Consider the following 27,537-nt stretch of genomic DNA (forward strand, 5'->3'; position numbering starts at 1 on the left):
CTGTGCAGGTATCTCACCCAAGTCTCCTCCCAAAGCCTCATCTGTTTATTGGTCGAATGTCTGGCCGACATAAATTAAAAACGCATTAAGTTCATCATCCTTGCTTGCCACTGAGCCTTCTCTGGTCGCTCCACCGCTATCCACTTAGCCATAATAGTCTGTACACCAAGCAACATAGCCTTCTTTGCAAAGGCATCCTCCGCAGGGTCTATCTCGTCCATGCCCTTAGCCGCTATTCCTAGGAGACAAAAGTTAGGGTCGCATGGTATCTGAGATCCCAGAACTCTACCCACTTCCACAATTATCACATTCCAGAATTTAACAATCTCTACACATTCCCATAGAAGGTGATACAGGGTTCCCTCTAATGCCCCACACTTTAAACATTTGGCATCATCGCACATTTTGGCAGCATACATCTGTGTTCGTGACATATACATACAATGCAAGACTTTATAGCGAACTTCATTGAGAATTATATTGGCCGTCAACCTGTGACATTCGTGGATACTAAGTTTTATGTCATCAGCGCTTAGTATAAGATTTGCTTTTTTCCCCCACTTGTCCTGAATACCCTTTATGGCCGAATTATTCACAAGTGTCTTTAAAATCTTAGAAAAGGTTCCACTGGAATTAGGCCTCTGCCCTATATTTGTAAAGAAAGGTTGTAGATCTAGAGCTTTGGTAAAGTCTTCTGGTAAATGCTTAAGTGAAAATATGTAATGCCTTATCTGTAAATAGGCAAAAAAATCTTGGGAGACCAAACCATACTGAGCTCTAAGGTCTTGGAAACTTTTCAGTACCATAGATTTAATATCAAAGCAACAGTATATGTTGTCCAGCCCCCGGTTGGCCCACACCTGAAATACATGAGAGGTCATTCCACTAGGGAACTGCGGGTTGCCGATGAAGGATATATACGGAGTGATTGTTCTAGTCAGCTTTAATTTTGTCCGACAGAGGTATCTCCAAGCGCCCCTGCTCGAGGTAACAATCAGATTGCTCTTAAATCGGTCTGGTACGTCTTTCCCAGGGACTTGCACTATATTCATAGGCTTATAAGGATACATCCACTCTACTAAGAACTGCGTTGGGGAGTACGTACTTGTACCGTTAAACCAGTCATATATATGGCGAAGAAGGCATGTAAGATTATAATCTCTCCAGTTCGGGCACGCCAGACCCCCTTGCGCTTTGGGCAGCATCAGTATGGACAGCGGGAGACGTGCTTTGCGGGGCCCCCATATAAATTGGCGCACGAGCCTATGGATTCTTGTTACTTCCGCTTTCGTTTACCAGAGAGGAAGTTGTTGTAACACGTAAACCCATTTCGGTAGTTCCATCATTTTCAAAAGAAATATCTTTCCCGTAATAGATAAAGGTAAACTTGCCCACCCTTTCAGTTTAGTTTGCATATTCTGGTACAAGGGAGCGATATTGGCCTTATGTAAATGTTGAACCTCATTGGTGAGGCGTATCCCAAGATATCTCATATCTTTGTCCACCCACTTTAGGGGAAAGGGACCCTCCCACTCCCTCCGTACGGTGGGTCCTAATGCCATGGCTTCAGATTTTTCCGCATTAATTTTCAGTCCCGCAAACGCCCCAAAGTCCCTCTGATATTGTAGTACTTTAGGGAGGTCTTGCTGGGGTGAGGTAAGGAACACCAACACATCGTCTGCAAAAGCAGATATATTAAAGTTCTGGGTGCCCGTAGAGAAACCTCTGATCTGGGGATCCCCTGCTATCTTCCGTAAAAGTGGATCTATGGACAGAATATATAGTAAAGGGGAGAGCGGGCATCCCTGGCGGGTACCGCAACAGAGAGGAAAATCTTCAGAAACCTGGCCATTTGCCCGGATTGCTGAAATTGGATTACGGTATAACAGAGATATACATTGTAAAATTTCCCCTCTAAAGCCATACCGCTCCAAAACAGAAAACAAGTAAGCCCATGAGACCCTGTCAAAGGCCTTCTCCGAATCGAATGTGACCACCATCGCCTCCAGCCCCTGGGATTGGCAGGCAGCCATAGACACCAATAATTTTGTCATGTTAGTACTGATAGCTCGCCCCTTGACAAATCCCGCTTGGTGCTCCATGATCAAGTATGGGAAGACCACACTCAATCGGTCTGCAATAATTTTAGCAAAGAGTTTCGCTTCGCAATTCAGCAGAGATATTGGCCTGTAAGCTGCAGGACTAGACAAGTCTTTGCCCGGCTTCTCAAGAACTGTGATAAAGGCTTTAGTTACTCCGTCAGGGAACCGACCCTTGGTCTGGGCCTCATGAAAGAAAGCAAGCAGAGCCTCCGAGGCGTCATCCTTGAGAATTTTATAGTATTCGGTGCTTAAGCCATCCGGCCCTGGCGCCTTATGTCGTTTACTGACAGTAATTACCCCCTTGAGTTCTTCCAGAGTTATGGGTTCATTCAACTTTCGCAAGTGATCGTCAGTGACCTGTGGCAGGCTCAGACCTCTGAAGAACATGTTTTCTTCCGTAGAGCCCCCCGCTCTATCCTCTTGATATAACGCCATATAGAACCGTCGAAATTCCTCAACCACTCTTTCACCAGTAGTGAGGGGCCTCCCCTGTTCATCCTTTAGCTTATCAATGAACGTTTTGCCTCTGTGCAAACGTACGAGGTTGGCCAAGAGACGTCCGGCCTTATTGCCATACCGGAATAGTTTGTGTTCTCCAGCCAGCAGGAATCTTTGCGCTCTTAAATGTAGCACGTCATTGAGTGCCTGGAGGCACTCCCTATAACCGGCCAAGTTCTCCTTACTCTGTCTAGCACTCAGTTCTCTCTTGGCTTTCACCAGGCTCTGCTCCAACTCCAAGATTTTCTTGTGCATAACTTTCGATTGCGCTATCAAATAGGAGGTAATCTCACCCCGCATGACTGCTTTGCTAGTTTCCCAGTACAGGCCGGGCTGATCCGCATGTGCCTTATTATGATCCGCAAATTCCTTCCATTTAGATATCAAATGCTTCCCGAACTGTTGATCCTCCGCCAAGTGCGTAGGGAATCTCCACAATTTTGGCACAAACATAGGAAGTCCAACTTGCACGCTCATCCCAATCACAGCATGATCTGAGATTGCCACATCCCCTATAGACGCCTCACGTACCCTTGGAAACATTGCTGCTGAGATCAAGATATAGTCTATTCTGGACAGCGTCGCGTGTGCCCTTGACACATGCGTGTAATCGCGCTCAGTAGGATGTAACGACCTCCAAATGTCAATCAATTGAAGTTCCCTACATAAATACGCAATCCCTTTTCCTGGTGTGATATCTGTTCGTGCCCCAGGCTGTGATCTGTCCAACGCGGGATCATGTACACAATTGAAATCCCCTAAAAGAAGTAGTTGTCCACTCATCATAGACAAGATTCGCCCCACTAGGTTTTGAAAAAATTTATGGGAGTATTGATTAGGCGCATATATGGAGCATATGGTTACATCCTTCCCCTGTAATTTTCCTACTACAATTAAAACCCGACCTTCCGTGTCAGCAAATTGTTGTGTCAGCTCAAATCTTAGGTTTTTATGTATCAGAAGGGCCGTGCCCGCCTTCTTTTTGACTGACGGGGTGTAAAAGCATTGCCCAATCCACCCCCTTTTCAGTTTCTGACTCTCTACTGCTGTCAAATGTGTCTCCTGGAGCCCCACAATATCCGCCTTCATACGTTGCAACGTGCTCAATATCTTCTGACGCTTGATAGGAGAACCCATTCCTCCTACATTCCACGAGTTCACCCGTAGTGTGTTCATTTATCCATAAAGACAAAAAAAAAATGGTCCCAGAACTCGTCGTCTTTTACTGGTAAGCCCCCCAGCCTGGGCCCCCAGTCGATCCATTGCCAATAGGCTCCCTGACCCAGCAGAAGAGGCTGTGCCATTCCCGACTCCCCCCTTGTCTATATCCTGACTAATGTACCATAGTTCCCTTCTTCCTAGTCCGTGTGCCCCTGACGATCCCCATATTCCCACTTTTCCTTTAACCCAGCCCCTCCCCCCCCTCTACCTTTCCCCAAACTCATTGCTCCCTCCAAGCAAAGTCCCCCAGACCCTCAAAAACCTCAAATCACTACCCCCAATCTTATGGGGTTGGAGATCCGTTTTGATGTGACCAGGTTCTGCCCTCCCCTTGCCACGAACAACCCGCCATCTCCTTTCCTTAGCTAACCCTTGTGCACCAGGTTGGAACTACAACTTACAAAGGTCATATAAACAAGTAAATTGAAGAACAAAACAGGAAATATACATGCTATTTCGTCCCTCGTACTCCCCCCGAAACTCCCTTCCATCTCAGCTATATGCTGGGCTCAGAGTAAGAGATAACTCCCCCAACATCCATGCAGTCATTTTTCAGAGACCAAGGCAGTGAGCCACTCCGCTGCTTTCTCTGGGACATCAAATGCCAAGATCTGCCCCTCGTTCCAAATTTTAAGGACCGCTGGGAATTGTAGCGCAAACCGGATATTTTTAGTAAAGAGGGTGCTGCAAGTCGGCGTGAACAACTTCCTTTTTGCCGCCACCGCGGCAGAAAAGTCTTGAAAAATGATGATCTTACCCTCTTGATGTCGCACCTCCCTGATTTTCCGGTAAGCGGTTAATATTAAATTCTTCTGGTCCCAGTCTAGAAAACGGGCAATAACCAGCCTGGGGCGTCTATCTGTGGCCCTTTTTGGGCCTAAGCGGTGGGCCCGTTCAATCTGCAGCTTGCCTTCCAATGCGGGCAGGTTCAAGGCAGCCGGCAACCAACTTTCCAGCGCGGCTTTAAGCTCCGTCTCGGGTATATTTTCTGTAAAGCCCATAAATTTCAAGTTGTTTCTACGGGCTCTGTTTTCTAGATCTTCAAGTTTTTGTTCCGCCTCCTTTACTCTCCGCTCCACCGCTGTTAACCTCGTGGTCGCCGCCATGATGTCTTCTTCCGCTGCGGAGACCCGACCCTCTGCTATATCGATCCGTTTGCCGACATCTCCCAGCGCCTCTTTTAACGCCCCAAATCGCCCTGATAAATCATCGAATTTCGGCTCCAGCCCTTTGATCACCGCTTCCGTGATTCGGGCCACCGTCTGCTCGTCGAGCCCTGCACTATCGCGGGGAGCATTGGCGTCCGCCATTTTGGGCTCCAGCTCGGTAACTTTAATTTTCTCCTTTCTCACCGGCTTGGTACTCATTTCAGTTTTTCCACTTGCTCCAGCAATACACACGCTCACAAGATGCTCCCTGGGGAGTTTGCTTTAAATTCCGCGGTTTTTCAGCTGTGGTTTTTGAGTTTGGGGAGGGCAGAACCCGGAGCAAGGAAAGTCAGCGTCCTTCCTCGTTCACCACATCACGTGATCTCTCGGAACAGGTACAACTTTATGTGTAAAACTCTTCCCTGCACTGACTCCATCCCCTGTAATGCCTTTTTGCAAAACTGAGTTTTATCTGTACTTTTACAAGCACAATCTCCCACAGCTGATTTTCAAAGTACTTTGAGACTCAAGCCCTTATGTTTTAGCTTACTATCTTTACCTCGGTTTCAGCCACAAACTAGACAGTGAGGTTGCAGCTAAAAATATTCTGAATCTAGTCAGTGAAAACTTAGCTAGCCCAGATTGTCTGCTATTTGTACATGAGGTTATGTGGCTAAACTTATCTGGCTAGTTCTAGTCAACTATGTCCTCTCCTGATCCCCATGAAGACCTCTGGGGCTTCCAGCTTTTCAGTGGCTAAATCTAGTGGAAGTAGACTGCTAAATTTAGCTACTATGTGGAGTGAAAATTTCACCCCAAAATTTCTAGCCAACTAATACCTTAGATCCCAATGAAAATTGGTATGTTAGGCTCTTATTCAATTTTTTTTTTCAGGCACAGAATAGGGAAATGATTTCAAATAAGGGCCTTTATCGCTCAAATAGATATAATTACTGCAATATTAGAGTCAATTCACACACAAGTTATGCTTTGCAAAGAGCAGATGTAACTTTGGGCGGGTAAGTTTGTGTGTGTACTTCTGCATAATTTTTGTCTATAAGTCTGTTCTGAAAATAGGTATAACAAGCATGCAGCTGCTGCATCAGTTACCTACAATGTTACAAAGTTATCCTCTTAAAGTATATTGTACCTCTTGGCACATCAAAAATAGAGAAGCACAATAATCTGTACATTTAAATAATACATTATTGTAACTGCACAATATGGACACAGTGACTTTGTTAGTAAAATACATTAGCTGAAAGCCTTAATAACCCAGCCGAAGGATTCCTTTAAATGTTAAGCATGATATGGAAGGCTCTACCTGATTATTTGAGAGCCCTGCCATGCATACAGCATTGTAGGAAGCAGCTTCAAGCACACTTTTTTGTTCAGTCTTTTAATAATGAATGTTATGCTAAGCAGGCAGTTATACAATTTAGAAACTTGCTAGTTGCATTTAGGTAACAGCTTAATGCTCACATCTTTGTTTAGGCTTTAATAATTAATTTGATGCTAAGCAGGCAGTTATACAATTGAGAAACTGGCTAGTTATATTTATAATATCTGAGGCTGAATTTTGCTGATGTTGAATGTTGATATATCTTATGTGAGGTTGTTATTTGTATTGTGATAAATGTTACATATATGTTTTTATGTAACTGCTAAGGAATCTTTTAAAATAAATAAATAAATAAAATGCATTGATAATGTAACTTGACAAAAAAATAACAAGTGCAAAAGTTAATGAATTAATAAAATGATCAAAAACTTAAGCTTTTTCCCACTAACTGGGGCAGCTGGGACTCATCTGAGCCCTTCCAATTAATCACACACAGCACTCAATGAATACATTAACACAAATGATTCAACTGGAAATTATAAAGGCTACAGTTTAAATGAATCCCTGACATGTAACTGCTGCGTCTGAAGTGGATCCTTGGGTTGAAGTGGGGTTGATGCAACCCGTAGGTAGGGACCTACGGGTCCCCACCCTCGGCAGGCGGAGTGGGCTGATGAACAGAGGCCAGCTGGAGCTTCACCGATACCAGCCCTCATTCCCCATGGGTTGAGCCTTTGGGTGCCGGGGCCAGCTGGACTTAGGTGGGCCTCTGGATGTAGTCGATGTGGAGATTGGGTTCAGCCCAGAGACAGCAGGTGAGAGATGGTACAGTCTTACACTGGACAAGGTAGTGTCTTGGAGACTCAGGTGCCAAATGAATGGAGGCAGACAAGGGGCACCCGAGCAAGAGCAGGCCAAAGCCTGAATAGACCATGTCCAGGAAGTAAGCTGGAGAGGCATTGAGGAACAGGCTTGAGTCAGGGCTGACAGCAATCTGGAAGCAGTGGCAAGCAAGGCTGAGGTCTGATCACGGAGATAGTCAAGTGTAGTCAAACGATGCTGAGAGCTGGGTCTGGAGAGAGGCAATGCAGAGGTCTGGGTTTGGAGTGAGGAAACAATGTAGTCAGGCAATGTAGAGGTCTGGGGCTGGAGAGAGGGCATAGTCAGGTGAAGCAGAGGTCCAGGCTTAGAGAGAGTCAATGGCGTGGTCAGGCAAACCAGAGTCAAAGTCCGTGAGGGCGGTTCAGGAGCCTTTCGGGAAAGCCACTGGTTTTAGAAGAGATATGTGAAACGTATTGTGTATTCCCAGCATAGGAGGCAGCTGAAGCTGGTATGTAACTGGTCCAATGTGCCGGGTGACCGAAAAAGGTACAGTGTACCTTGGAGCGAACCTTTGAGAAGGTATTTTGAGTCAGATACACCAAGTGTTCAACCAGACTTTCTGGCCAGGAAGGAATTCAGGTGCTGAGCATCGGTGTCTGTCAGCAGATCTCTTGGCCCAGGAAGCAGCTTGACGTAAGCAAAGGTTCGTCTGTTCCTATAAAGCCTTGAGGGCATCCGCAGTAGCCTGCACCGCAGGGGAAGGTACTGACAATGGTATGGGCAATGGTAGTCGTGGTTGCTTCCCATAGACAATGGAGAATGGTGATGTGCCTGTAGCTATGGCAATGTGGGAGTTGTGAGAAAACTTCATCCAAGGAAGAAGTTCAGACCAATTGTTTTGGCGGTTATTAATGTAGGCACAGAGAAAAGCCTTTAAGGAGCAATTCATTCGCTCAGCTTGTCCATTGGCTTGAGAGTGGTAAGCGGTTGTTAGAATGATGTTAATGCCGAATTTTCAGCAAAGAACACACCAATATCTAGCAATGAATTCTGGACCTCTATCAGAGACAATGTCCTTGGGTAGGCCATGTAATCTGAAGAAGTGATGGAAGAATAGGCGTGCCAATTCAGGAGCAGATGGTAGGTCCGGTAGAGGGACAAAATGGGCCATTTTTGAAAATCAGTCTATGGTTACCCATATAACGGTATGGCTCTTAGATGGAGGCAAGTCCACGATGAAATCCATAGACAGGTAGGTTCACGGTTCCTCAGGAGCTGGAAGTGGTTGAAGTAGACCCAAAGGTCAACTGACTGGGGGTTTTTGTTGTGCACAAGTGTTACATATGCTTTAGCATCAGAGACCATAGTGGGCCACCAGAAAAAGCACTGGAGCGCACCAAGGTTCGTGCTCGCCCTGGGTACCAGCAAACTTCGAATCATGTGCCCACCAGAGGACTCTTTCTCGGAGTTGTTGGGGCACAACAGTCTTCCCTGAAGGGACTGGGTGAGTAGCGGATAAGCAAATACAAGCTGGATCTATTATATGACAGGGTTCTTCCGGGGTATCTTCAGGCTTGAACGAGCATGATAGGGCATGTGCCCAGAGGTTTTTCTCAGCTGGATGGCAACGAAGCTCAAAGTTGAACCTGGAGAAGAATAATGCCCATCGGGCCTGACGAGTGTTGAGATGTTGGGTATGGCTCAAATGTTCCAGGTTCTTGTGGTCAGTGAATACAATGAATTTGTGTTGTTCACCCTCTAACCATGGGCACCATTCTTCAAGGGCTAGTTTGATGGCAAGTAATTCATGATCTCCAATACTATAATTTTTTTCTGCAGACGAGAACTTGCGAGAGTAGAACAAACATGGGACTGTGGGTCCAGATGCGGTGCATTGGCTCAGGACCACTCCAGTCCCAATTGCAGAGGCATCCACTTCTACTTGAAAGGGGCAGTTCAGGTCTGGGTGATGAAGGCAAGACCCCACCTGGAAAGCTTCTTTAAGGCGGTGGAAGGCTGTGATGGCTTCTGGTGTCCAATTTTGAGTGTCTTGGCCCTTGTGAGTCAATGCAGTCAGAGGGCAGCCAAGTTTGAATAGTGTGGAATAAAATGGCGATAATAATTTGAGAACCCTAAGAACCGCTGGAGAGCCTTAAAACCCATGGGTTGTGGCCAGTCTTGGACTCCCTTTAATTTAGCAGGGTCCATAGAGAATCCTCGTTGGGAAATAATGTATCCGAGGAAAGGCAGACTAGATTTTTCAAATAAACACTTATCCAACTTTGCAAATAAGTGATTCTCATGAAGGCATTGGAGGACAGTATGGACATCAGTGTGGTGTATGGCCAGATCTTTAGAAAAGACAAGGATGCCGTCCAAGTATGCCACAACTTTGGTATAAAGCAAATCTCTGAAAACTTCGTTCATAATTCGTTGGAAAACTGCGGGCGCATTACAGAGACCGAAGGGCGTCACCAGGTATTTGTAATGCCCATCTCTGGTGTTAAAAGCTGTCTTCCAAATGTCATCGGGCCGGATTCATACCAAGTTATACGCCCTGCATAAGTCCAACTTAGTAAATATGGATGCTCCATGCAAGCGATCAAATAGTTCCGAGATCAGTGGCAGAGGGTACTTGTCTTTACGGGTAATGGAGTTCAGGCTGCAGTAGTCAATACACAGCCAGAGAGACCCATCCTTCTTGGTCACAAAAAAGAATCCTGTCCCGGCAGGAGATGTAGAGGGGCGGATGAATCCCTTTGCAAGGTTTTCTTGAATGCACTCCATCATGGCTTTTGTCTCTGGAAGAGACAGAGGATAAGTGTGCCTTCGGGGAGGCGTGGTCCCAGGTAGGAGGACTATGGGACAATCAAACCTTTGAAGAGGTGGGAGAAGGTCTGCTTTTTGCTTGGAAAATACATCTTTGAAATCCGCAAAAGGAGTGGGTATACCTGAAGAAGTGGCAGCCAGAGGAACCACAGGTAGCGGTACCACTTTACATAGATAGGACTGGTGGCAGGTGGAACCCCACTCCACCAGTTGCAATGAACCCCAATCAAATTGGGGAGAGTGAAGTTTTAGCCAGGGTAGTCCTAAGACCACCAGATGGAAGGATTTTTCCAGTACTAGTTGTTCAATTTCTTCTGTGTGCAGAGCACCAGTGCATAATTGATCTGGCTCAGTGGTGAGGAATATTCGACCAGATAACGGTTCCCCATAAATGGAAGCTATGCACAAGGAGTTCTCCAGAGGATGGGTATTATATCCAGGAGTTGAACTAGATCCTTGAGGATGAAATTACCTCCTGCTCTGGAATCCACCAGAGCAAGAACTGGGAAGGACTGGGAGTCCTAGATCAGGGTGACCGGTACAGACAGTTGAGGGGTCGGAGAAGTTGCACCCAGGTTCGGGACCCCTACTGAACTTAGACCAGGAAGTTTCCCGGATGGACGGGGCAAGTCTGTAGATGGTGGCCAGGTGCTCTGCAATACAGACACAGACCGGTTTGTCTCCGCCGGAGGCACTCTTCCGGGGTCAGCCGCCCATGGTCCAACTGCATGGGCTCTTCCATCTTGGCCACAATAGAGACCCTACCCGAGGCAGGGCTAGTGGTTGGTAGCAAATGGGATCAAACCCAAGAGGGCTTCTTGGGCATCCGACTCTCCCAGTGATGCTCTTGGAGACGATGATCAATTCGGCCCGTCAAGTCTATAAGGTCCTCAAGAGAGGAAGGAGCTCCTGTGCAGCCAACTCATCCTTCAGCTGTGAGGAAAGTCCATCCAGGTAGCTAGCTCATAGGCAGTCTTCCTGCCAGGCGAAGTTCAGAAGCCAAGTCTGAAACTCAATGGTATAGTCAAAAAGACTTCTTTGACCTTGATGAAGGTGTGTAACAAACTAGTGCTTGCCACGGCATGCCACCCAGGATCATCAAAGGTCCGTCGAAACACAGCCACGAACTGAGACAACTCCCTTAGGAGTGATTCCGACCGTTCCCATAAGGGCGAAGCCCAGGCCAGCGCCTTCCCTTCAAGACGAGCCAGGATAAAGGTGACCTTGGTTAATTCGTCCTGGAAGATGGAGGGTTGCAGAGCGAATTGCATATAACATTGGTTGACGAACCCTCTGCAGAGCTTGGAGTCACCGTTGAAGCGCGGGGGTGCTGGTAGGGCCAGCAGGGCTTGAGGCATAGAAATGATGGCTATGGATGAAGAGGAGCCGGTATTGGAAATGGATTGCTGGTGAGGGCATCAAGCCGGGCATGGAGACAATTAGTGGAGGAGGCCAGTGCCTCAAGAAACTGCTGCTGTTCTTGTACTTTGGATGCCAGACCAAGAATGACTGAAGGGCACGTGACTTCGCCGAGTCCATGGCCTTTGCAACCTGTTGTGCCAGAGGTGGACGCTTGGGCCAAGATGGAGTTGACGCAACCCTTAGGTAGGGACCTATGGGTCCCTACCGTCGGCAGGCGGAGTGGGCTGATGAACAGAGGACAGCTGGAGATTCACTAATACCAACCCTCATTCCCTCGGGTTGAGCCTTAGGGTGACGGGGCCAGCTGGACTTAGGTATGCCTCCGTATGTAGTCGATGTGGAGATCAGGTTCAGCCCAGAGACAGCAGGTGAGCGATGGTACAGTCTTACACTGAATAAAGTAGTGTCAAAGTAATGGAGGGAGACAGGGGTGCCCGAGTAAGAGCAGGCCGCAGCCTGAATAGACCAAGTTCAGGAAGTAATCTGGAGAGGCATTGATAAACAGGCTTGAGTCAGGGCTGGCGGCAATCTGGAAACAGTGGCAAGCAAGGCTGAGATCTGATCACGGAGATAGTCAAGCGTAGACAAACGATGCTGAGGCCTGGGTCTGGAGAGAGGCAATGGTGTAGTCAGGCGAAGCAGAGGTCCGGGCTTGGAGAGAGTCAATGGCATAGTCAGGCAAAGCAGAGGTCCAAGCTTGGAGAGAGTCAATGGCGAGGTCAGGCGAAGCAGAGGTTGGGCTTGGAAAGAGTCAATGGCGTGGTCAGGCGAAGCAGAGTCAAAGTCTGTGTAGGCAATCCAAGGTAAGCTGCAAGGAATGAACGTAGGAACAAGGAGATGGGAACCAGGATTATGAGGAACAGGAATACAGGAGCGAGACAAATCTCTAAGAAGGCAATGAGTACTCGACCAGCGAGGAGGCCTGTTGCAAGGCAAAGCTAGGCAGTGGAGCCTGAGCTTAAATACTGAAGCTCCGCTGACATCATCATCCGGGGCCAAGGCTAGGTTTCCACCGCGGGCCCTACCTAAACATTGATGATGTGCATACGCGCGCCTAGGGAGGGGCATGGCGCTGAGTAGCAGCGACTCTCCGTGGGCCATGCGGAGAGGCCAGACGAGAAGCAATGGATGTGGTGGCTGGACCAGGAACACCAGGGACTGCAGCTGAGCTGGAGGCACTGGGGGAGGCCCGAGGACGGAGCTGGCGGCCCACTGCCACCAGAGAAGAGGATCCAGGAGCTGCATACTGCATAGAGGTGAGGGGGCCGTGCCGTGGGTCTGCTGCGGACGGCACGCGTAACAGTAACATGTATCTGAGCTCTCCTAGCTTATAGATACCACAAAAAAGGTCTCTTGACAACTGCTGGTCCTTCCCAAGCAAACAAGACTGTGGACCAGAGACGAGAGAACTTGGCCCAGATTTTACTGTTCAGCCCACCCTGTTCAATCAGGACTACCAGCCTTCCAGGGCCATAAGTTGGCTGCACTGGGAGTCATCAGCCTGCCACCAGGCCAGAGCCCAGCAACCCAGGTGGCAGATGACCTCAGCCATACTAGTGGGAATCTTTATGGTAGGTGACATTACTCAATAATACAACTACTTCCTCACTTTGGTACTCCACCACAGATCTCTGGTAATTCTATTTCTCAGATATCTCTCAGCTTGGCTGCCTCCCCACCCAAACTAAAACTGCATTCTTTGGAATTCAGTTATAAGTCGGTTTTGCTCCCTTGAGCATGCACTCTCTTCCATGGAGCACACACTCTAAAGCTTCCTTTAAAGCACTAAAGAACAGGTCCTGCCGTCTATCAGACAGATAAATGCAATCTGGCAGATACAGACTGCACTCTTCCTAGATGTGCACCCATGTCTCATGTGTGATACATAATATTGGTGTTTCAAATTTGCCTACCTGTCTACTGGAATCAGTTGTGAGCAAACAATAATGTGTGGTGTGCAATGTCATTTCTAAATGACATATATCATCTGCCTGCTTGACAGCTCTCTAGGATCCATCAGACAAAATACTAATGGAACTGGTGGGTTGATCTAGCCAGCAAGTGGAACAGAGATGGGGATGAGGTTCTCTAATGCATCCTTTCCTCCAGCTGATCCAATGCAACCATGAGTCCTGTGCCACTAAGTCAATACATACCAACTCTACCAGACATGCATGTCCTTTGGCCCAAAAGACAAATAATTGTCTGATGATCCATGTACTCTGTTGTGGTTGGCCAGCTCTTGCAGCTGTTACTATTCATTTGCAGGCTCCAGAAAACTGGCCAGACTGTGGTCCAGAAACTGCCATTATGGTTTGCATTCACCAGAGTCTTCAAACACTTCCTTGAAAGAATAACAAGAAAGGAAAGCATTAATTTTATGCATTATTTTGTGTGCCATCTGCATGCAGATATAAGTCATATAATCTATCGAACGCCATCTCCTAAGCTTGTATGTTCCAGGGAGGTAATGTTACTACAGTGCCTCTTTCGCCCACCCCCAACTAAATGGGTGCTGTGTCTCCCATGTGATTATGATGCCTCAAGTATCCACTTATACTGCGTAGTGCAGTACAGGTTCATAAGGGGGGGATTGGCATGAAGACGCCTGGAGAGAGCATTAGTGGTAATGTGAATTTTGTGTGTCAGTATCACACTGACTATGCTGCAAAGAGGCTACTTCAGGAAAGGGCAGGGTTTGCTTTGGAGGGTCAATAACTTGCGTAGAAAGATAATTTGAGCACTGTCCTACCAATAAGAATGTTAAAATTGATATAAAAGGTAATGTGCCTCACAAATTCATACTAATTCCAAAACTTAATTAAGCCACACTCTCATACCCATGTGCCTCAATAAACACAGAGACATGCATGCAGATGCAAGTCCATATGTCCCTAGATATACATGAACCAGCCCACACATAATATGCCTAACTGCCTGCTGCCTAACTGGTTACCTGGAATATGTAGTCAGCATGAAGTGTGGCCAGGAGGAATTACCCAACATGCATACACATTAAAGAAAGACCGCATATGCCTCAAAGTGCTCTTATTGACCTGACAAAACTGCTACTGTCAATAATTTCTGGACTCAAAGCTAGGGCAACAAGAACACTTCAACTCAGCAAGAGGTTTAAAATTTAATTTATTTTGGCTTTTTAAAGAAGAGTCAAAGACAAGTGTTCCTGGGAGTTGCTATATGCCCTCTATCTGTAATAACTAGCATCTCAATGAATATATGACATGCCCTGACTTATATAATCAAAATACAGCACTACCGAAGTTTCCAGAATCATGTAACTGCCCACAACCTCATTTACAAAAAACACATGATGCTGTTGTCATGACAATCTATCATGTATAGGAAATGCTTGTGAGGACATCCTCCATTCATTTGTAAAAATCATACTATTTACTTGTCTTCCCTGAAACCACCCTTCCACCATAAAAGTTCCTTTATCACCCTGGCTTTGATGCACTGTGTTCTTCTGTTCTTCTCTTGATATTCTTTGTTGTGTAAACAAATCGCAAGTCTGTGGCTTCAATAGGAGTTAGGCCTGAATTCCGTTTCTTGGCACCAGGATTTAATTAAAACTGTAACCTCAAAAGGATCTTCTTTTCACCTGGCTCCTGTCCGTTGAGATATGCATTTGTAAGACAAAAGCCTGCATCCTGGACCCAGCTTCCCTGTATTGTGGTGCAAACATGGTCATTGATGCCTTCCTGGCCTGTAATTATAGGCTTTGCAGAGCCTACAAGTTTCCAGATCTTTCACCTTCTTTGAGTCTGATGATTAGAATTTCACTATATTTCAACAGTGTCAGTATGAATCAGCCCTCTGATGATTCTGGGAATGGCTGAATAAGCCACAGTTCTGAACCAGAATTATGAATTATATCACTACAGAAGCGCAGACAATCACTCTGATCAATTTAGGGAACCCGGAAACTGTTGCACTGAATCTATGATAAGACAGAAGACTCTTTTTTTTATTTTTGCACCTGAATACACAACCTCTACCCATCCATGAACTGTTGAAGGGGTGTAATGGATTGAGGACACCACATGAGGAAGAATGAATCTGCTCTCAGGTAATGCTCAGGTATGAATGCTGTGGTTGACCTGTAATTACTAGAGACTGGGACATCTCATTCCTTCTTAGGGGGCTGACTATGGGGTGACAACAACATTTTGGGAAATGCTCTGACCTGCCCAGCTGTAGTACCTTGCCCAGTCAGTCCCTAAGGATGCTAGAGTTGGGCCCATGAGAGTATCACAAAGGAGGAATTAGCACCAACACCACCATAGCCATGGGTACTGCTGGAACTAGAGGAGCACCTCCCTGTTTTTTGCCAGCAGTTTGTAGCAAGCTTGTGGCGATGAAATCACCACCTTCCATACCCAACAGATACAACCTCACCACGCTGTAATAAGATACGGTGATTCAGGTGGTGTGTAATGCTAAAGCTGTGTTCAGGGCCCGCTATACTTCAGGCTATGTCTTTGCAACCTAGGACCCTCTAACAATTCACCCTGAATACCTCCACCAGTTGCCCAGACCTCCCCACCCAAAAACTACAGTCAACAGACAAGTCATATTTCACTTGCATGAGACAACTAGTGGGTCTGGTAATGCATAGGCATATACCTCTTACAAAATAGTACCTACAATTTGTACTTCTGAACCACGCCCCAGAACACTCCTAGCTGGCCCTTTTATCCGCTGGTAAAACTCTACGCGTGTGAAATAGAAAATGCATGCATGCGCTCAGTGTTTATAAAATAGCATATCCATGAGTACATGCTACTTATGCACAACTATGCGATTTTTACACATGAAACCCTTTGAAAATATACTCCATTGTTCAAATTTTATATCTATAGTACTGCCTATATCCAGCAGTAGTAGCATTAGACCACTCCCTTGCACATTTGGGCCAAGTCGATCCCTAGACCACATGCAAGTGGGGGATGGATCTCATTCAGCCTGAGCCTTATGAAAGGCAGAGTATACCACTCCCTAGGATCCCACATATGGGAAGAGAGTACAAGTTGCACAGAATGCTATATGGGTGCCATACTTGGGCCACTGTCCCTCCTTCCAGGACTCGGGTACTAATGGCTCCCTGTGTCCACCTCTCACAGAATCAATGCTGGAGTGGCATACAATACTTCTATTCAATTTCAATTATCATTTGCAGTGCTGCCAGAGCACAGATCTAAGAACAGGAGAGCCAGTGCTCAAATTCTGCCTCAGGAACTTTTGTTTTGGCTTCCTGGATAATGGGATGATGTTTCAAGGATTGCCTGAGCAAAGATGGGATCCACTAGTCAAAGAAGGGGACACAGTGTATTTCAACACAGAATGGCAAACCTACTAAGGAGAGCTTTGAACAAGAATCATCAGGGATGGGTTAAGATAATTCTAAGGTAAGTAAAACATTAACTACTCATATAGAAATGGAAAATATGAGAAAAGGGCAATATTTGGAAAGCTATGTACATTAATAAATTAAGAACATAGGATATGCCATACTGGGTCAGACCAAGGGTCTATCGAGCCCAGTATCCTGTCTCCAACAGTGGACAGTCCAAGTTACAAGTACTTGGCAAGTACCCAAACATTAAATAAATCTCCAGCTAATATTGCTTATTAATTATTTATTTTTTTATATTCAGCTTTTCAGCACTTCAAAGCAGATTACATTCAGGTACTGTAGGTATTTCCCTATCCCCAGATGGCTTACAATCAAACAGGATCATTAATCAAATTGCGTTATGGTGTTTTTTGCATGTGTTAAGGCATTTTCGCTTGCAAAAAATGGCTTAACTAATGCGAAAAGCACCATAACGCATGGTGCGATGCAAATTTTTAAAAGGGGAGGGATTGGGGGTGGGAATTCTGTAAAAGTGGGCTGGCTTCGAGAAGCCATAATGCATGCTATCACACAGTTCTAATGCTGAAAATAACTACACCTTTTTAAAATTGCATTAAGCTGTGTGATGTCATGTGATATGCCCATAATGCAATTTTTTTGCAAATTCTGTTTTGGGCATTTTAGGCTGGGGAAGGGCCTAAATGTGTGAGAGCAAGACGAGAGAGAGAGAGAGAGAGAGGAGAGAGAGAGAGAGGAGAGAACACCTCTGGGGGGTGGCACCCACAGTAAGCAAGCTATTTATACTTCTATAGGAGGCCCACCTAGTAACTTGAGGTGAGGTTTAGGTAGTATTGTAGGGCTTAGGCACCATCTTTACATACAGAGTGAGATATACGAACAGAAACAGTGCACTCTTGTGAAGATTTGATGTCCTCGAAGTGAGAAAACTCACACAAAGATGAGATTTGTACAATGTTCTCTCAACCAAGCTTGATGTTATCCAGGTAGACAGACCATCAAGCTAGGTGGACCTGATTGACAAATTGAAGAGTAGTAAATCATCTGGATTGGATGGAATACACTCCAGAATTCTAAAAGAACTAAAAAATGAAATTTCAGACCTATTATTAACAATTTGTAACCTATCATTAAAGTCTTCCAATGTATCTGAAGATTAGAAGATGGCCATTGTACCCATATATTTAATAAGGGATCCAGGGGTAATCTGGGAAACTATAGACCGGTGGGCCTGACTTCAGTGCCAGGAAAAAATCATGGAAACTGTTATAAAGAATGAAATCACAAAAACATTTAGATAGATTTGATTGAATGGGACACTGCCAGCATGGATTTACCCAAGGGAAGTCCTGCCTCACAAATCTCCTACATTTTGTTGAAGGATGTGAATAAAACATGTGGGCAAAGGTGAACCAGTAGATTAGGTGCATTTGGATTTTCAGAAGGCGTTCGACAAAGTCCCACATTAGAGGCTTCTAAAAAAACTAAAAAGTCATAGGAAAAGAGGTGATGTCCTTTTGTTGATTGCAAGTTGGTTAAAAGACAGGAAACAGAGATTAGGATTAAATAGTCTCTTTTCACAGTGGAAAAAGGTAAACAGTAGAGTAGGGGTGTGCATTCGTTTGCAACGTATTGGCAATCCGCAACATATATGCCATATTCGTTGTATTCTTGGAGGTCACGAAACATATAGCAAACCCCCACGAATACAACGTATCACTAACGAATAAACCCCCAACCTCCTGACCCCCCAAGACTTGCCAAAAGTTCCTGGTGGTCCATCAGGGGTCCTGGAGCGATCTCCTGCACTCGGACTGTCGGCTGCCGTTATTCAAAATGGCGCCAATAGCCTTGGCCCTTACTGTGTCTCCGGGGCTACCTGTGTCATTGGTCGGCCCCTGTCACATGGTAGGAGAAATGGACGGCCAGCGCCATCTTGTGCTCCTATCATGTGACAGGGGCCGACCAATGGCACCGGTAACTAATGAATGGATCGGGGTCCCCCGAGAACAGATGCAACAGATTTGGTTCCCGACGAATATGAATACCGAATGGGATGAATCCGTTCCTGCTGCACATCCCTATAGTAGACTGTGTCAGAGATGTGTACTTGGACTGGTGCTTTTTAGTATATATATAAATGATCGGGAAAGGTGTACGATGAGTGAAGTGATCAAATTTTCAAATGACACAAAATTATGCAGAGTAGTTAAATCTCAGGCGGATTGTGATAAATTGCAAGAGGACCTTGCAAGACTGGAAGATTGGGCTTCCAAATGGCAGATGAAATTTAATGTGGACAAGTGTAAAGTGATGCATATAGGGAAAAATAACCTTGCTGTAGTTACACAATGTTAGGTTCTATCATAGGAGTTACCACTCAGGAAAGAGATCTAGGCATCATAGTTGATAATACATTGAAATCATTGGCCCAGTGTGCTGTGGTGATCAAAAATGCAACAGAATGTTAGGAATTATTAAGAAGGGAATGGAAATAAAATGGAGGATGTCATAATGCCTCTGTATTGCTCCATGGTGAGACTGTACTTTGAATATTGTGTGCAGTTCTGGTCACCGCATCTCTAAAATGATATAGCTGCACTGGAGAAATTGCAGAGAAGGGCAACCAAAATGATAAGGGGCATGGAATGGCTGCCCTATGAGGAAAGGCTAAAGAAGTAAGGGCTGTTCAATTTGGAGAAGAGACGACTGAGGGGGAATATATAGAAGTCTACAAAATCATGTAAAGACTTGAAAATTTAATGTACATTGGTTATTTACTCTCTCAGATAATAGAAGGACCAGGGAGCACTCCATGAAGTTAGCAAGTAGCTCATTTAAAACAAATCAAAGAAAATTCTTTTCACTCAGTGTATAGTTAAACTCTGGAATTCATTGCCAGAAGTTGTCATTCCAGCAGTTAGTGCAACTAGATTTGTAAAAGGTTAATCCTAGAGGATAAACCCATAAACTGCTTTGACAGTAATTTGACAGTAATTAATAAGCAATAGTAACTTGTGATCTATCTAATATTTGAGTGCTTGCCAGGTACTTCTATATCTGTACTGATAATGTACATAGAAGATCCACGAGGCTGCATCGGCATTTATTGAGGCGGCACCATACCGCTTAGTACAAAATGGACACACCCCCCAGGTTGACATCAGAGGGCGGACGTGGGAGAGCTCAGTCTCCCATCAGGTCCTCAGAGGCGTTCTACAGATATAGAGCAAATTTAATGAAGAAGAAGGAGTGATTTGATTTCAGAAAGGATGAATACAGGACCAGCCCAACAGTCAGATAAGCCGTAAAATGAGCTCAACTAGACGAATATTATCAGTACAGACATAGGTTATCCATGGAGTTTGCAGCAGGCATCAATTGAGGGTGGTATCACACCGCTAAGTAAAAAATGGACACACCCCCCTGGTTGACATCAGAGGGCGGACGTGGGAGTGTTCAGTCTCCCATCAGGTCCTCAGAGACGTTCCCAGATAGTAATTATCCTGATTTAAAACACCTCAGCTAGTCTCGGTCTAATGAAAGGAATGGGTGGGACCCGCGGTGAGTATAAAAGAGCAGAATAGGCAAGCGCGCCTCAGACACAGAAGGTAGGCGCCGTCCATGAGCAGAAGCATGGTCAACACAAAGTAAGTATTTCAGAACGTGCATATGGGATGTAGAAAAGGTTTGTTGGAAATAGAAGGAAAATGAGAATTAACTGTGTTATCTTCATAGTTGGAGACATAACAGATACTGTGTACCTGGTTAGGACACAGCACTACCCCTCCCGTAGCCCCTGAAGCAGGCACGAATGTGCCGAAACATGGCCCATGTCGGGCAAGCAGACGCGATCCCGTGAGAAGAAGTTGAGATGGACGCCCTGATAAGTATTAACAAACAAGCAGCGGGTCGCCTCAGAAACGGGGAGATAAGGGGATTTTTTTAGAAAAATCGTTTAAGAAATAAAAAAACAGAAAAATTTGCATTAAAACTTGGATAATAAAGAATAATAGACGGGGCTAAAGAGAAGGACACCCACCAATTGGTTGTCCTTTAATAGAGCCACCGTACATAAGCAACACCATAGCACAAGTGTCCCTTGTATTGGTGTATGTTGTAGAATTATTATTGAAGGGAAGAGGTTGATTGATGGACAATTAATTGCATCAGTAGCATGGAATCCTCTTAGTGTTTGGGTAATTGCCAGGTTCTTTGGCCTGGTTTGTCCTCTGTTGGAAACAGTTTGCTGGGCTTGATGGACCCTTAGTCTGACCCAGCATTTCAATTTCTTTTGTTCTTATGTTCTTAAGTGGAAGTAAGCAGGAAGCTGGGAATTACAAACTGGTCAGTTTGATCTCTATGGTGAGCAACTAATGGAATTACTGCTAAAACAGAGGATAATGCAATTTTTGGAATTCAATGATCCAAGATCTGAGGCAGCATGGTTTTACCAGAGGTAAATCTTGTCAGATAAATACGACCAACGTTTTTGATTGGGTGACCAAAGAGTTGGATCAAGGGAAAGCAATAGACATAGTGTACTTGGATTTCAGCAAGGTCTTTGGCATGGTTTCATACAGAAGACTTATAAATAAATTGAGTGCCCTTGGTACAGATCCTAGAATAATTGACTGGGTTAGACTCTGACTGAGTGGGAGGTGACAAGGGAGTGGCAAATGGAGTTTCTCTGAGTTGGGGGGATGTTACTAGCATTGTGCCTCTTTTCAACATTTTTGTGAGCAACATAACAGAAGGATTGTCAGGAAAAGTTTTGGGGGTTTTTTTTGCCAATGATACCAAACTCTGTAACAAAAATTTCCAAATGTTAAAGGAAGGAAAGGAGAAAAGGCCATCAAAAAGCTACTATATGTAACTGAGCTGGGAGGCAGTTCACTTCTCTCCCCCTGCTGCCTAGATATTCTACCCGCAGGGAGCAGTCCCAGCATGAAAGGTAGGAGGAAGAGGTGGGCTAGCAGGATCACTCCCTCTTGTCCTCCTCACTGACTTCCTCATCTACCATGCTCTACTAACCAAGAGCGGCCCTGGACCCTTAGTGGAGGAATTTACCCCAGCTAGCTGCATGGACCACTGGTCAGCACAAGTGCTGCTGAATCCATAACAAAGTTAACAAGCTAGCCATGCAGCCCCATATGTAACTGGGCAACTGCTTAGCCCCTCCTCTGAAACTGAGCCAAGTGGCCCACTAGTGTACAGATTCTCCAGTTTGTAGTGGCACCCATGCAGGTAGCACAGCACCACCCATATATTTCCTTGCACAGACGAGTTTCTAATATAGCAGCACTTCAGATTATAATTATAGAAAAGGTCTGTTAGGCCAGGCATTACTAGGAAACACATCTCTCTGCTATTTGAAGCATATCTCAAACTAAAGTACTAGCAAAAGTTTCTGTTTGACAAACTCAGTACATAGTAATTAACCATTAATCGATAAATGCAATGTAACTGCCACTAAAAGTGACATTAAAAAAGAAGGAATCAGGTGACTGCTTCCAGAAATCAAAGGGAATCTCAGGGAAGCAGCTTGAAGAATTAAAAATATAATGACTTAAAAGTAAAACTTTTAATTAGTAAAATACATTATTACTTGTGCATAATTTGGAAATATTGTGCAGTACACAGGGGGTACAACATTTTTAACAATATACTTTACTGCAAATGTGAAATATGCATAAGCCTATAAATATTTAAAAAATGTGTGTTCAGTAGATACACAGAATAATACAGCTACAATAATAGTCTAAGTATTATGCTAATGTACCATTTTCTGTTTTTATTGTATCTATTGATAAGTTTTGCACATTATGGAGTAAACTAAAATTGCTTGAGAAGAACAAAATTATTGAGCCATGCAGGACTCCTAAATGCATCAAATCATCTAGATTAGTCATTTCAAGGTTTACCCACATATAAAATAGTCCTCACAGTACTATATGGAAGTAATGTACTAAAGTGCACAAAACTCTGCAAAAGGGGCTTTTAGGGGTGTGCATTCGTTCCCTACAAATTGGGAATCCGCAACATATAGGGCCATATTTGATGTATTTGTGGGAAGCGAAACGTATCGCGATTCCCCACGAATACAACAAATCTTCGCCAAATTATTCGTCCGTCTAAAGGAGCCAATTTAAACAAATCCCCCACCCTCCTGACCCCCCCCAAGACTTACCAAAACTCCCTGGTGGTCCAGCGGGGGTCCAGGAGCCATCTCCTGACCTCACAACCTCGGCTGCCGGTATTCAAAATGTCGCTGATAGCCTTTGACCTACTATGTCACAGGGGCTACCGGTGCCATTGGTCAGCCCCTATCACATGGTAGGAGCAATGGATGGCCGGCACTATCTTGTGCTCCTACCATGTGACGGGGCTGACCAATGGCACTGGTAGCCCCTGTGACATAGTAAGGGTAAAGGCTATCGGCGCCATTATGATTACTGGCAGCCGACGGCCCAAGTGCAGGAGATCGCTCCCGGACAACCAGGGACTTTTGGAATGTCTTGGGGGACCCTCCTGACCCCCACAAGACTTGCCAAAAGTCCAGTGGGGGTCCGGGAGTGACCTCCTGCACTCCGGCCATCGGCTGCCATTATTCAAAATGGTGCCAATAGCCTTTGCCCTCACTATGTGACAGGGCTGACCGGGGCACCGGTAGCCTCTGTGACATAGTAGGCTATCGGCGCCATTTTGAATACCGGCAGCCGAGGGTGTGAGTGCAGGAGATGGCTCCCAGACCCCTTGCTGGACCACCAGGGAGTTTTGGTAAGTCTTGGGGGGATGAGGAGGGTGGGGGGTTGTATTTAATTTAATTTTAGCTGGGGAAACGAATAAGAATTAACGTATAAACGTATCAGGGGGCCCCCTTGCCGAATGCAACATATCTGCCCCCTGACAAATATGAATCTCGAATGCAACGTATGGTGACCCTCTACACATCCCTAGGGGCATTTTGCACAAAATCACAAAACAGTACAAGTTAGTTGCGATAATGCACTATATTTTCGCTTTTAGCGTGTGAAGCATCATTTGTGAAATTTTTCACGTTCGCAAGTAACAACATTTCATGCACAGTTTGCTATGAGCAAAGCTGCATTCAAATTCAAAGTTAATGAGTTCCTGCAATGCAAGTTTGGACTTGGGTTTTCTTAGGGCATATGAGAGTGGGAATGTTATGTTCCTGAAAGTTTACAGGCTTCTTTCAAATATGGTAAATGTTGCATAGTTGCACATTACAAACTGACTGTAAACTCTGTGAAATGCTGAAGTACCATGGTGGTGATGTGAAAAATGTGACATCTTATGTGTTGATTGCATTTTTGGTCTTTTTCTGTAATGTGCATTTTTCAGAATAAAAATGATTTTTCAAGAAAAATAAACCTATGAATGTCGTGAAAAATTGCATATGAAAATAACTTTGCAGGATGAATTTTGGAAAAAAAAAAAAAGATACCCTTCTTTGAAATTTTTCATTGTACAATTTTGCTATGCAGCTCATTTGCATGTGTAGTAAAATTGTGCATGAAATTACAGTCCTGAATGCAAAAATGCAGAGGTTAGTCCATGAGCCCCTATAGCTGTACAAATAGGGTTGTTGCTGAATAGATTCCTGTGTTACATTTCCTTTATGCTCTATAGGGAAACTTACAGTTCTTCATTATTTTTATTTATTTATTTATTTAAAATTTTTATATACCGGCATTCATGTTGCAAACACATCATGCCGGTTTACATATAACAGGGGTGTACAGTGAACAATTCAATAACCTATTTGTGTAGAAGGAAGCAGTTACAAATAACAAGGTAAAAGAACTGGGAGGAGAGAAGAAAAGGGAGAGAATAACATTAGGTATAGGTATTTACATTAGTAATAACATTTTTACATGTGGAAGTGGTAGAATCTGGCTGAATAGAATTAATCGGTGTCCGGGAAAGCTTTTTTAAACAGCCAGGTCTTAAGTCTCTTCCTGAAGGTTGGGAGGCTGGGCTCCTGTCTAAGGTCCGGTGGGATGGAGTTCCATAGAAGGGGGCCGGCTGTTGAAAAGGCCCGATCTCTCAAGGTAATGTGTTTGGTAGATCTGGCTGGGGGCACTTGAAGAGATCCTCTGAGTGTGTCTCTTGTTGGTCTGGAGGAGTTATAAATTTGGAATGGGAATTGTAAGTCGAGTGGGGTGTGTTGATGGATGGTTTTGTATATTATGGAAAGAGATTTGTAGAGGATTCTAAAGTGAACAGGCAACCAGTGGAGATCTTTTAGGATTGGAGATATATGGTCCCTCCTCCTGGAGTTTGTCAGTAATCTTGCCGCAGCGTTTTGTAACATCTGGAGGGGTCTAGTATAGGAGGAAGGTAGGCCCAGTAGGATAGAGTTACAGTAATCGATCTTAGAAAAAATGATAGCTTGTAGAATGGTTCTGAAGTTCTGAGTGTGGAAGAGTGGTCTAATTCTTTTCAGAACTTGGAGTTTGTGGAAACAGTCCTTGGTGGTTCTGTTGATGTAAGCTTTAAGGTTCATCCGGTTATCAATTAATACTCCTAGATCTCTCACCTGTGTAGTAGTTGGGATAGTTGGAGGATTAGAGATGGCATTGTTATCTGGGGAGATGAGAAGCAGTTCTGTTTTAGAGGAGTTTAAAACTAGGTTTAGGTTAGCCAGGAGATGTTTAATTTCGAAGAGACAGTTTTCCCAGTGAACCCATGTTTTAGTGTAAGATTCTTTAATGGGTATCACGATCTGGATGTCGTCGGCGTAGAGAAAATGTTTGAGGTTAAGGTTGGAGAGGAGTTGGCAGATAGGTAAAAGATAAATGTTAAAGAGTGTAGGTGACAGTGAGGAGCCCTGAGGGACTCCTATGGATGCGTCCATTCGTGAAGATTCTTTGTTCTGTATCTTAACCTTGAAGCCTCTGTTGGAGAGAAAAGATTTAAACCATGAGAGAGCGGTGCCTGAGATACCTATAGAAGCCAGAATGGAAGTGAGAATGGAATGATTGACCGTATCAAAGGCGGCTGATAGGTCCAGTAGAATTAAGAGGAAGGATTGGCCTTTGTCAAGGCCCATTAATATGAAGTCAGACATGGAGATGAGGAGGGATTCTGTGTTCAGTGATTTGCGAAATCCGTATTGTGATTGGAATAGGATTTTGTTTTCTTCTATGTATTCGGAGAGTTGAGTATTGACAACTATTATGAGTGAGTGACTGAAATTATTCATTCATTTCTAGTTATTTATTTAAATTCATTTCTATACTACACACTACAGTGGTTCACATAGTAAAATATACATAATAAAAGAGTATGGCATTTTCTTATGTTCTTATGTTCTTACAATTATGCTTCTAGTGCTGTGATAATGTAATTGGGGTGCAAAGGTGCTTGCCCAGTACAGGGCATCTAGAGGACTTCACACAGATAGGAGCTCTATAATAGGCCTCACCTTAAACTAATATATTTTAAGCTGCAATGAGAAAACAGAAATATATCCTAAAACTTACATGTGAATTTCCACCAACTATATTCAAACAATTGATTCAATTTTATTGGTTGTATTTACTGTAAATATGAAAAGAAATATCAACAAACCTTATCCTTAAATTCAGGAGATATAAAAGACCCTTGAAGTTGATGTTGAATTTCCTAAGACTTCTGACCCAATACCTCTGCTATGTTGCCTTTGCTAAGTGACCTTAAAATCTAACAGGAGCTTTTAACTGGCTTTTAGAATATGTTTTCCATTATTTCCTGGTCCTTCGCAAGTTATCATAAATAATCTTTTACTGTATTTGACATCTGATGCCATATTTCTATTAATATTAGGTTTTCTTTAAGCTAGTGATACAGAAGAAAAGCTCTAGGAGCTCCTAAGATATACATTATTTGGGCCATATATCCGGCAAAAAGTGGGTTTATGTGCTAGAACTAGGCAGAACTGATTGCCTGCATCTGCTTTTCATCATGCAGAAAACCTCTCTGTGCAGAAGATATGCAGTAGCTAAGACAGTTTAAATTGAGAAAATCATGCTTTCCCTGATTTACACAAAATATAATTAATCACTTAAATGTGTTAACCAGGGAAGTCAGATTAAATAAAACACCTTATTTTTAAAAGGGTCTCGGAGGCACAGGGAGAAAAAGTGATTTACTCCAGGCCACAGAGTTAGTTGCAGAGGTGAATCTTGAACTCACGTCCAAGGTCATCTCCTGAATCATCAATCATCCTCCAGTACTTTAATTGTAAGGCTACTGTAGTATTAATAATAATATAATGATGATGATGATGTCTATGGACATAGCTATGTTATTTAACTATTTATACTATGCTGTTACCCAAAGAGTAAATCTAAAGGCCCTAGTATAGCACTATCTTGGATCACATCAATTTTAAGGGGAGAGAGAACAATGTTATTGTCATGGTATTCGTGTAAAGTAACTATTATTAAATTGGAGTCCAAGAAGTATAATTAAAAAGATGGAATTAACTCACTGTTGTTAGATCTGAGTGCATTCCTAGTAGTTGGATTAGTCCTGGAGGAACTTGGAGTCTTAGTAAGTAGTGATGCCTTTTAATGGACCTACAGTAAAGAACTAGAAGTGCATTGACTTTAGACACACAATCTTGTCTCTTGCAGCCCAACAGTCATATCTGAAGATATGACTCATAAGGGGTCTCACATACTACAAGTCCTTTTTAGTTGCTTCTTTCAAAGATATTGTATAACCTAGAGATGTGCTATCATTTGAAAC

Source organism: Rhinatrema bivittatum, chromosome 7 (genome assembly GCF_901001135.1).
Source record: "Rhinatrema bivittatum chromosome 7, aRhiBiv1.1, whole genome shotgun sequence".
In the NCBI taxonomy this organism is placed as follows: Eukaryota; Metazoa; Chordata; class Amphibia; order Gymnophiona; family Rhinatrematidae; genus Rhinatrema; species Rhinatrema bivittatum.